This window comes from Phoenix dactylifera, unplaced genomic scaffold (genome assembly GCF_009389715.1).
Source record: "Phoenix dactylifera cultivar Barhee BC4 unplaced genomic scaffold, palm_55x_up_171113_PBpolish2nd_filt_p 000357F, whole genome shotgun sequence".
In the NCBI taxonomy this organism is placed as follows: domain Eukaryota; kingdom Viridiplantae; phylum Streptophyta; class Magnoliopsida; order Arecales; family Arecaceae; genus Phoenix; species Phoenix dactylifera.
Window position 1 is genome coordinate 178552 of NW_024067815.1, and position 12879 is coordinate 191430.

The 12879-nt window shown below is 36.1% G+C and overlaps 1 pseudogene; it reads left to right on the forward strand.

Moving 5' to 3' along the window:
- Positions 1 to 9715, forward strand: part of LOC120105753 — a 25829-nt pseudogene extending 16114 nt beyond the window's left edge.
- The last annotated feature ends 3164 nt before the right edge of the window (positions 9716 to 12879 follow it).

The following is a 12879-nucleotide window of genomic DNA, read 5'->3' on the forward strand; positions in this document are numbered from 1 at the left end:
TGGCGGCAAGAGTGCGTTGCCGGCGCGGGCAATGATAAAATGTGCCGCAGGTACAAGGAATAATCAGGTACTAGTCTCATTAAAAATAAATAAATCTCATTATTTATATTTAATCATAACGGTCACGTTACGACGCAAGAAGGCGCGCGGGCAGGGCAACCCCCGATCCGAACGGCGATGGCCATCGCACTTCACGGAAACGTCATCCTTTGAGACGACCGAACCGCGGACAAGTATTTAACCTCTTCTAAACAAAACGAACCATAAATAAATAAATAAAAAGTTCTTCTCTCCAGCGTCCGCCTTCCCTTTTTGAATACTTCTATTTGTTTCTTCTACTATCTATCGGATTACTTAATTAATTAGTTAACTAATAGTTTGTGAAGCTTCTCTGCGTTTCTTCTCTCTTCCCTTCCTTCTTCCCCACTCTTCTCTTTCGTTATATTTCTTCTCCTCGCTCTCTTTCTCTTTCTCGTTATATGGTGGTTTTCCGACGGAGATGGCATCGTCGTCGTGGCAGTTGGATTCGCTGATACGCTGGTGACGACGAACTACGCGGAGCCGTTGGATGCGGTGCAGAGAACGGTGAGGATCGCCTACGTCGTCTTCGCCTTTTGCGCCGCCCCTCTTCCTCGGTGCTCTCAAAGGTCTTTCTCTAATTTTTTCTGATATATATGAATACATTTATTTTCCTTTTAATTTTCTGTTCAATATATCTAAATTATATTTGTGCTGTTCTTGTTCTTGGGGGCAGCTCTGGTGGTGGGACCCATCGCGGCGCTGCTGCTGATACTCGGGAACGTCGGGGTGATTCTCGGCCTCTTCCCGGCTCACGTCGCCTGGACTGTCTACTCTCTACTCAAGTTAGCCATCAATTCTTTCTTCAATCTCTTTCTTTGTTTTTTTTTTGCTTGTTCTTCTTGTTTTTGCTGGTAAAGTTCTTTGAGATTTTAATTGTTTTTTGGGATTTTTTTGATTTTTTTTTTTTGGTTTATATTGATGGAGGCAGGTTGATGGATCGATGGATTCTCGTCGAGATTGGATTATGAATGCCAAATATGTTGTTCCTTCGCTGGATATTCTGAGTATTGATTTTTGCAAACAGAGGAAGCACTTCTAGATAACTGTTTGTTGGTATAGAAATGGGTTTTTTTTTTGTCGCAATTGTTAATTGTTTGGTCAAGGTATTTGGTGTCATTGCTTTGGTTTTTGAGTGAATGAAAAATTAATCTTTAGAAATCACAATGCTCTCTCTCTCTCTCTCTCTCTCTCTCTCCTCTCTCTCTCTCTCTCTCTATCTATCTATCTATCAAGGATGTTTCTTGAACTCAGCTAGCTAATGAAATGATCATCCATTGGAGCAAATAGCAACAACAACAAAAAAAAAGATAATTTAGAGATGGGAATATTGGACATTTTTGTTGGGATTAGTGTTGAAGCTTTCGTGGTTCGATATCTTAAAGATCATAGAACTCTGCTCTCTCTCTCTCTCTCTCTCTCTCTCTCTCTCTCTCTCTCTCTTCTATAATATTTTTTAAAATCTTTGATTTTATCCTCTTTATGTTTGGACAATGCTTGCTCCACCAGATCACATTCTCTTTGATTGAAACTTTTAGCTTTCTGATAGAACTAAAATGAGTTCTATGAATTAAATATAACTAATGAGACTGACATCCTAATCTAAGCTGTCTTTTTGATTGCAGGACTAATTGTATGAATGCAGCTCTTAAATTTGCATTTCTTTTTGCTCTGCCTGTATTGTTTGGCCTCTGGTTGGCCTTAAAGCATCTTGGGAGTGGCCTGGTCGGAGTTGGTTATGGGTTCTTCACACCATGGGTGTCAACTTTTGAAGCCTTCCGACAGAACAGTGAAACAAAGAAGTTCCTTCACTGCATTGTGGTAAAGAGAGAAATAAGCTCATATGTCGAGCAGTTCTTTAATTCATTTTTTTGAGTGTTATAAAAAATTGAATAATAGCATCCATATATTATCTCACAATTAACCAGGATGGAACATGGGGAACCATTAAAGGGAGTTGCACGTGGTCAGAGACTTTTGCAGATTTTGCTACCACTCATACCCGCTCTACTTAAAAAGAGTTACGGGAAAGCACCCATGATCATCAACCACATTCAATCAGGTAGGATATCAACTCAACTTATTTTTTCTCCATTGACTGAAAAATTGCAAGTATGTTGGGCTTATTAGTAAACAGATTCATATTAAAAATGTCTTGCGCAAAATTAATATATATTGGTGAATTTTTATGCAACACTAGACAATAATTTCTACACATAGTAATGCCTTGTATTAGCATAAATCAGGTGTACTTACAAGAGGAATAAATGAATCTGTAAGGTTGCTAGATTGGTTGCTAGGCAGCTTTGTAGAAGAAGCCTCTCATAAGTGATTCTGTCTTGCATTTCTTTATATTGACATGTTTCAGTGTGTGATTATATATTATCAATGTAATGGCATTAAATTTGCTTGTTATGTGAGTTTATAACTCATAGTGATTGGAATCCTAAATATTATGGTGCATGACAATATAAATGCTCTCTGGATTGATGAAGATAGAAGTTACTCTTATTGAATGAAGAGTGATTTTGTCTGCAATAGTATGCATTACGTAAATACTTTCTAGTAGTAGTTGTAACCTAGTTTACTTTAATGGTCTCTTCTGTCTATGTCTTAGTTGGCTGGCAGTTTTTATTTATTTCCAAGTTCTAACATTTGCATACACTGGATAAGTTGCATTGCTGAAATCATTCTTCTACATTCTATCTGAAATTCCTCTTTCAAAACTATGTGCAGGCTGATGGAGGTGCCTTCATGTATCGTTGTGGGCTTGATGGCTTAATGTGGATATACCACTTTACACTGTTATTGCAGTATAAAGAGTCCATATATGCTTTTCAAGGGCTGGCAGAGGTTGCTGCAAGACCTGATTAGTCGAGAAGGCCCATTTCTTGAAACAGCTTGTGTGCCAATTGCTGGTCTGGCCATCCTTCTCTGGCCACTTGTCGTTGTAGGAGTATCCTATTGGCTATCATCTCCGGCATCTTCATTGGGCTCTATGGATCAGTTATTGTGTACCAGGTACCTATCTGTTCTTATGTGGCCTGCTATATGCAGATGAACTCTAATTCTAAAGCATCTTCTATAGGAGAGATCTTTCCGAAGGGGAGTTGCTTTTTGTGATTGCAATGGTTGCAGAGTTTGATGAGTACACTAATGATTGGCTCTATCTGAGAGAAGGGTCTATCCTCCCAAGGGTAACCGTTCATTGCTTTTTCTTTGTATTTACCTTTAATTTTGTCGAATATGGTGTTCAGATATGTGGCTAAAATACTTAAATATTTGTTTTACATTTCTTTTAGGTAATTATTTAACTTTAGCTTTCTTGCTGCCAAGCCAGGCCTCCGGTACCGAAAGAGGAAAGTCTCACACTCAACAGAGTTTTCTGTTGGATCCAGCACTGCTAGAGGAGTTAAGATTGGTTCTGGTTCTTCAAATGCACCTGCAATGTTGGTTCCAAACCTGGCTCCTTCAAGATCTGTGAGAGAGGCGATACAGGAAGTGAAAATGGTTCAGGTTGGTTTTCTATTAACATCCTTTTTTTTGCCTTGACATTTCTTAATGTCATAAAATGTTATTATGTTGGAAGTCAGGACATCTATGATTTCATTTTTGTGCCCTAGAGATTTGTCAATTCCTTGTATTAAACCTTGGTGGCTTTCCCCTTTCTGAAGGCCCTTTCTGAGTCAAGAAGCAGTTGCTTGTTATTGGATGCATAAGCTTAAACTACAATGAATCAAGCAAGACTCTCTACCTGCCAATTGGCCTTCAATATTTTACGTTTGGCTCCTCATGCCTAGGATTCCTTGGTTGGAGTTTTACCACCAATTTGTCAAGGGATTGGTGTTTAGATGATTGTTGTAGAAGCTGCTTGATCTTCCATGGCTATTATTATATTTACTTAAAATTCATTGCAATAAGTTTAATAATGTTATGAATCTATATCTCCACACAAGTTTTTGTAGTCTGATCCAATGTGGATTGAACATTTGATTGAGATTAATATTTGTTAATTGTAATTTACTGGGGGCTATTGCAATTAACACCATTGTTATGTCATTGGCTATTATATTAATTGGTGGAAATTACGAAAAACTCTTGGAGGAATATCTATTCTCAAAGTTTCCCTATACCAATTAAGAGAAAAAAGTAAGATTGTTTCCCTAACTGCATCTCTGAAGGCAAATTTTGATAAGAATGGTTTCTTTAATCTAAATTGCAACTACTGAGGTTGAAGAAATATTGTTTCTTATATTCTCCAAAATATGGTTGGCGGAACCATCCTGAACTGCCCAGTTCGGAGTGTCCCGAGCCTGTACCGGTGGTTGATCGGGATGGTTCCGTTATTGAAACCGAGACCCTGTTGCCAGAAGGGAAGGAGGAGAAAAAAGAGAGGAAAAGAGAGAGAGCGAGGAGCGGGGGAAAGGGAGAGGAGAGGAAGGAAGAGAGAGGCTAGGCCGGCTGGGGCCGGCTGACGATGTCACGACCCAGATCTGAAGATTTGTCGTGCCCTAGATCCAGAACATAATATGGCTGTGCTACCGAGGGGTACTGCCTACGATAACACGAAGCCAACATTACATTTAACTTCCAATTTCATCTCAAATATAATAGAATAAAATAGAAATTCAATTTTATTATCCAATAAATGTAACTAATATAAGTTCAGAGCGTCTAAATCCAAACATAATACTAAATCCATAATCCTCAATATTCGAAAATCATTGACTACAAATTTATAGTCAATTTAAAATGCTAAAATTCTTTTTACAAAATCGGCAAGTTTTGTTAGTGCGAACTCCAAGCTTGACAACCTTCGTCCTTTGCTGATCCTATTCGCCTAGAGAAAGAAACAAATAAAAATAGAGGTATGAGTGACATAGCTTAAATAAGTAAAGTTTTCACCATTTTATCGGATCAAGTAATAAATTTTACATGTCAAGGCATCATTTAAAGAAAACAACAAAATTAACAAAATAAAAATTTCATAGTACAAATATATTAAACAAATCATAAAGCCGATCATCATGCATAAATCATTCATGAATCCATGGGTTCCCTAGTGTATAGGCATAAATAAAATCATAAAGTATTTATCATTGATCAAATTACTGCTCTTAGACTAAATGCTAAGGTCACTATTTTATTTATGACAGGCCGTCAGTCAACAAACATCAACTACTATTATCCGTTGGTAGGGTTATATCACCAACTATTGTTACCTGCTGGCAGGGGTTGTATCAACTACTATTACCGCTGGCAGGGTTGTATGTCAACTACTATTACCGCTGACAGGGTCGTATGCCCAACTACTATTATCCGCTGGCAGAGTCGTATAGAAACTGAATGTCGATCTACCCTACTTTCAGGGGACATACATAGCTATTTGAGAGCCTTTTTGCCATAGTCATTAAGACAATTTTTCTTAAGGCATATTTCTAAATCATATTTTTCATAAATCATACATGAATAAAATACTAATTGACTTTAATAGTGTTCATAGCCCATAAATAAGCATTTAACAGTAGAATAATCATGAATTATTCTTTTCATAACATAAATACGAACTATCATGGATCCATTTAATTCACAATAAATCAAAGGGTCCCTCTCTGGCCTCCTGTTTCAAATAAATAGGGGACCGGTCACGGAGATCCAACTCTGGCATTTCCCCGCCTCCGCCTCCCTGCGAAGGCTCCCTGGCTTTCGCCGACCGCTTCGGCCGTTCTTTCTCTTCTTTCTTTCCTCTCCCTCCCTCCCCCGCTCTCTTTCTTTTTTTCTCTCCCGTTCTCCCTCTCCCCCGCCTCTACTGTGTCGGTACTTGGGCCAGCACAGCACGACGCAGGGCTGTATCGACCCATCCATCGACAATCGGTACGAGGCCCGATACGCATAGCAGACTTTTGCTCCAAGACAAAATTGAGATTTACAAAATGACCATAGATTATGCTTCAAGTAACATAATTGGATTAAGACTGCCACTTACCAAAAAAAGAAAAGAGTATTGTTTTAATATTTCCCTCAAATTGATGAGCTTGACTATCTAGGATGGACTGTTTTCTGCAATTTCATTTAAAATCTAATTTAGGCACCTGATATTAAAAATTTGATTACTTGTTCTCATCAATTTATTTTACGCATGAGGTGTCACTTGCAGCACATCTTGATATTAAACCTGCAACAACATCACATCACAAATCCTATTAAACATTGTGATTGAAAAGATAATATATGCTCCTATTTTGAATCATGAAACTTATAATTTCTAGGGACCTAAATTTGAATTTAATATTTTTCTGAGTGTAGAGGTCCAAGTTGGGGGTTTATATGTTGGTGGATTGTTGATTGTAGAAAATGAGGCAAAAAGTTATGAAATGGTATCTTGGTTTAATTTATTTTAACTATAGGCATCTATTTATGAGAACTTTTTAGGGTTGGTCAAAGAAAGATCTTAACATTATTCTACTACAATACAAATTTAGCGAGGGTGCTTAATAATTAAATTCAGGTGGGTAAGGAATTTTGTTTCTTTAGAAAAAGAAAATCAAATCTGTTAGGACACTTCTATGTGAGACTTTCTATCTTAAGTCATATTATTTTAATTTACTTCGTGCCTTGGAGTTATTAATACAGAGACAAGTGAGGCATAAAGTTATATCCATGCAGATTTAGTGTATGACCATTTATACAAATTAGAGATGACCCAGGGTTAGGAGTTGAAAGCATGCTTAGTTGTCATTATGATGTTGCCAAAATAGTCTAAGATAAAAATAAAAATAAATTTATGGGTTTATATTTGTTTATTTAAGATTATCATTTAAAAAGACTTTGTATATTTCTATGTGAGTATTGGTCAACACAAACACAGGGATTTATAAAATTCTCATATCAAGCATATAATTAATTAAGCAAAATGAGATTATGAGTTGGATAAATGACTATTGAGTTAGGTAATGTTATAATCGGTCGTGTACCAGATATTACAAGAGTGGAGAAGTCTTCAGAAATTCTATAATAAGCTGGATAAAAGCTAAAGAAGTAATTTAAAAATGTCATTTGAACCTAAGATGGGATTGTGTGAAGAGGGGAATCATAAATGAATGTAAGATGGGATTATGTTAGGACTGAAAATATAAATGAGAGACCAGATCGTAAAAAGAACATTAACTCAGATGCATTTTAACATGAAAGTACTATCCTTAACCGGCATATCCATAGTCTTGTAGTAGTTATTGTGGTTTCCTTCTGATCTCTCTTTTCTTTAATGAGTTTTTACTAAACATACTTGAAAGAAAAAGAGATAATGGAATTCACATTTTCACTAAAATAAGTTATAGAGAGCCTATTTTCCATTTTGAGGCAGAGGTGGAAAAATTGCGATCTTTTTTCTTCTGAAGGTATTTTTCACCTTTGTTCAAGGCTTGGATGAGCTTGGTCTGAAGGCTCAAGTATTGGGCCGTGAGCTTGATCTGAAGGCTCAAGTATTGGGCCGTGTTGACCAGTCATGTTGTCAGGCTTATTTCTGGGCACATTGAGAGTAGAGCATTTAATTCTTTCTAATATTGTTAAAAATTAAAGTTCGGTATTACTTGAATTTTTAACTATTCTTTTTTTCCTTTAATGGACGCCTCCATCTTGCTACAAAAGGGAAAAGAGATTAGGAAAATGTTACAAAATGCATGTGTCATGAACTTACACAGATATCTATTGATGTTTACTTCTTACATTTATGTGTTCATGGATGGTGTGTGCCAACTAAGCATTGGCAAGAACAGTTTAACTGTAAATATGGCATCTGATATGCATATATAGATTCTTCTATGTATCTGTTACCATAGGTTTGCATTTCAGTTTCTTGATGTTCATAGTTTGGCATTCAGTTTCTTGATGTTACTGTCTGTTTCACGTCTTCCTTGTGACTCATTGCCAATCACTTGTGACCTTAAGTTCTTGTTTCTTTTAAGCTATTCTTTCTCCCAATGTATAACTATGATTCGATACTTTGGTTCAACAGATTATGGGACAGGATTAATGAAGTGCTGTGAGATGAGGGGCAAGGAACTTTGTAGATGCAAATATTATAACATCAGTGATCTAAATGAAGTGGTTAAGAACAAAGGGAAGCAACCAAGAAACCATTGGCCTTGGGCCTGCCTTCTTATGCTTTCCTACACAGTCTTTCTTTATTCTATAAAGGCTGGATCAGGTGGATTCTTGCTAAGTTGTGATTGAAGTTACCCAACTAAACCGTCCACAAGATCGGCTATTAGACTGGTTCTTCCATCCTGTGATGTTTTGAAAGAGCACATTAGGTCATAAAAAATGGGAGAAGATGAGGTGAGGTTCTTGGAGAAATTAGTTTCTCTTCATTGTAACATTCCAGCATTGACACTTGGGACAATGGTTCTGTGGCTCTCAAGATGCTCTCAGGCTGCTCAAATTCAAGCCATTAGCAGCAAGGTATGAATATCATTTGAATCTTAGCCCAGCTCTAATTGACTTGATGCATCATTTAGAAACAAATCTACTGTGTTATGCAAATACAACTGTGCACATGATGATAAATCAAAACAGTCATGATTTTTGTTCACACCAATTAAGAAAATTTATAAATGTGATTCAGAGGAGATTGTGGCACCAAAATCATTTTTGTTCACAACAAGAGCATCATTTAGAAACATGCACACGAACACACAGAAAGCAGGAGATGCTTTTGTTGGATGCTGACAGTGGCCATTGGCAGGTTAGTAGGCATGACGAGGGGCATATCAAAGTTTCCAACCTACAGAAGGAGATATAGGCAGGTTGTGAAGCAGCTGATCACTTACTCTCTCGACCAGCAAGGATCCTGCAGATCACGTTCAACCATATCAGTTTCTTCAGTTGAAATTATGCCTGCTGAAGTATAGCAAATTTTTCTTTGCTTATGCACACCAATACTCATAGTTCTCGGAGTGCTTGTATAGGTGATTTAAGCAAGTTTTGTACCCTTAACAAATTTAGTTTGTAGAGCTTGAATGTAGAGGTGGTAGCACTTGGCAACCGAAGTAGTTGCATGGCAGTTTTTCATCTGTGACATGGTAGAATTCTTGAGCTCAAAATCATTTTAGCTATTGTGCGAAGACAAGTCGTGTGCATATATAGCAGTTCCCACTCAGCATTAAGAGAAATGCATACGGAGGCAGCTTGCATAATGTTACCAGTTGTTTGGAATTATCTTGGCTTGGGTTTTAATTCCTCCTTGATAAAGGATATAGGGTTAGACTGATGGTCCTTGGTCCTTGCTGATATTTCCTTTCACATGCCTGGTTTGCACTGAGAAGTTAATTGCTTATCTCAGGATTAGAAGCAAGATTGGACTGCAACCCCTTCCTAAAAGAGGAAAAAAGGGGGGAAAAAGAGAGGAAATAACTGTCGAGGAATGGAGGAAGATTGCAGGTGGGCATTTCAGCCATTTATATTAACTTGATGTACATGCATCCTTTTTTTTTTTTGTTTTGGTTTTTGGTGGTGGATACGATGTGGAAGCACACCGAGTAATCCACTTCCATTCATCCAAACATTCACAAGCTAACTCAAATATTTGCATCCTTTTACTAGCATTAATGGAAAAAATTTCATCTGGATGAATTGTAAAGTTCCTCATGTAGATTTGCATTGTTATTATTATGTTTGACTAAAACTAATCATGGTTGACCGTGAGTCCGTAACTACATAAAGTTGACTTTTGGTAATCATTGTGAGTATTTTTAACTCTGGTCGGCAGTATTGCATGACACTTGGAATGAAGCATGTGTGATGCCAGATATCTCTATTTTGCATTTAATTTTGAGATGGAACATGCGGGGCTATGTTTGTCCAAGGTCATGGTCTGAAACACAATATCTCTTTCAAATGTAAGCTGAAATAAAGATACTCTTGTTTCACTAGATGCATCCAATTTTCTTTTCGTTGAAAGCTTGGAGAGTGGATTGCAATGTGTCCATCAGACAATATCTGTGAGGACAATATAAGCAAACTATTTCAGGGATTAAAATGAAAATTTGAAGAAACATGAATTAATATGCAAATATGGACAATTTTAAGAACTAATCTGAAAAAATCCCTCATGGTTAACACAGCTCACAGGTGTATGCAATTTGCTGATGTGCTGAAATTTGACAGGTTTCAAGCATAAATTATATGATTTACAAGGATGCAAAAATGAAATTCACAGGTTATAATATCCTTCTCTACATTGAGATGGAATCATTCAAGGACACTTTGAGGTTAAACAAAAGGTTTTACCTTATCTTATGTTTGGCTTGGCTATTTATGACACAACTTAAATAACTTTGGGCTTTATTCCTGATAACATTTTCCAACAAATTTCTGTCCCATCCCAACTAACTAAAATCCTTCGTAAGAAAAAAATTATGTACAAAAATTTTAGATGGCTAAGAATTGAATTGAACTACTAACGTATTAGAAAATAGAGTTCATGTAAAAATTAATAGAGACATAATGTTGCTAAGGTTGAATAGTTATGGGAGAATACAGAAAACATAATATTGCAGAATCTAATGAGTCCATGACATAAATTTCTCTAAAGCTATTGATATAAAGCACAAGAATTTTATAGAAAGTCAATAAAATTAGAAAATATATGCAACGAATATCCATAATCACAAACATATTTCAAAGACTCAACCACCATGCCTTTTCTTTTGTTTTTTGAGAAAATAATACTTAAATATTTTACATATAATAAAATACAAATCAAATGCAAAATTAATTTGAAGAAGTGTTCTTTGTTACCATAATATATTCCTCTCCCCTTCCTAGTCACTGTATATATGGTCCCCTTCAACCCCACTTGAATTTGTCTTTGCTCTTTACTCTCACCACTCTTGCCATTGCCAGAAGAGGTGAGCAGGATGAACGTATTAGTTACTAGAAGTATGCTAATATAATAGACGTATGATGCATGTGTCATGGAACTGATATACATCTACTTGATCTGATGCATATCAAAGACTGACCTAAGAAGCAAAGAGATTAACATTGGGTTTCAAGATCCAACATCAATCAAATATGGGTAAATTTGGAAAATCTGATATTAAGATTAATTAGTCATCTTATCAAATCAACAGGAGTTATTTCTACACACCACTTCCATATTTATACCAAATCAAATCCTAGCAAATTATGGAAATATTCTTTCTACGGTTATTTTTTTTGTTGTAAAAAATCTCCTACTTTTCAATAACAAACGGATGTGGATGTATTCATGGATAGTTCAAGGTTTCCTACATCTATAAATAGGGTGGCAAGCTATTGTAAAAGCCATCTTGTGTTGAATTAAAATTCTATTTCTCTTTTCCTATTATTCTATGTGCCACGTTTTTACTTTGTTGTTTTTTTCTCCGATTTGCTATTCCATTGTTAGATAGATCTTCTTTTTCTTTGAGGAGAGATTGCATGTGCATATTATTGGCATCAGAGCATTTCGGTTTGTACATAGTGTTTTACATCAATATTAAGCCATCGTTTGCTGGAGCATCAGTAATGCCCCCATATTGGAGATCGATCTAGTAGATGTGGAGATCCAATATTTATGAGAACACTTAATACAACTACAGGTGGAATTGTGTCATGCCCCGAATTCGAAGCATGACCGACGCCACATGCCAGTACGGTGGACAGTACAGGCATGCAAGTCTATAGATTATATCAAAGCAATGACATATCCTTAAAATTTATTTAAGCATTAATTTATTCATATAGTTCTTACAATAGTTTCAATATAACAGTGCTAACATAAAACAAATATTTAACTAGTCTAAACTAAAATGCCAATAACTGAAGTATCTCTAGAAAATCTAGCACACTCCTCAGTCCTGTGCGATCATGCATCTGGATCTGAAAATAGAGAAAATATGATAATGAGCTATATTGGCCCAGTAGGCAACAGAATACCCAGAGTGGGTCAAAGCATGGCATATTTAAATAAAACATAAAATAATGACCAAAAAATAATCAATAAACATACTTTTTTGAAATTTATTATTACTTTTATAAATCTTTGATACCAAATTTGAACATTAATAGGCTATGGCTACGAACTCCATGGCACGAGTCACACAAAGAGCCAAAAACTACTATTATTAACCATCGATGGTAATAGTATCCATTTAACTACTATCTAATCACCGGTGGTGTGGTGTCAAAATCAGTTTGTTATATATTACAAGTCAAAGGCCAACGAATAGTCCCATTGGTAGGCCAGATCATAGCCATGTTGAGAATATATATATGCAAACAAAATTGATTTTTTATAATTTGCCCAATTACATTTTTCAGATTTCAAGCATATAACATAATTTTTAAATTGATTATTAACATGTCTGACCTATTTTACTAAGTAAAACAAATATCAGAATTTAATCAACTAATAATTATTTTACACAAATAATTTAAAAAATATACTTTGAAGTATTAGGTTACTTATCTCTTTTCGTTTTAAATTCTATTTCAGGCAAACATGTCAGATACCCTTGTTTAATATTATAAATATTATTAATTTAACAATTTTGAAGTCAAAATTAAATCTACGATCTCATGTCCTCAGATAAGCTCGGTCTGGTGATGTGCTTGACTGCTCCGGTTGGTCTGAGCCAGTAGGATTCAGAGTTGGGTAAAGATCATAAGTGGTCAAATCTAGCTGGGTTGAAGTATTGGCCGGTCTACTGTCGAAAACTAGGGCGGTTTAGGGTCTCCAAACTAGGTCAACTTGGATCCAAGCAAAAAAGAATTGGGCTT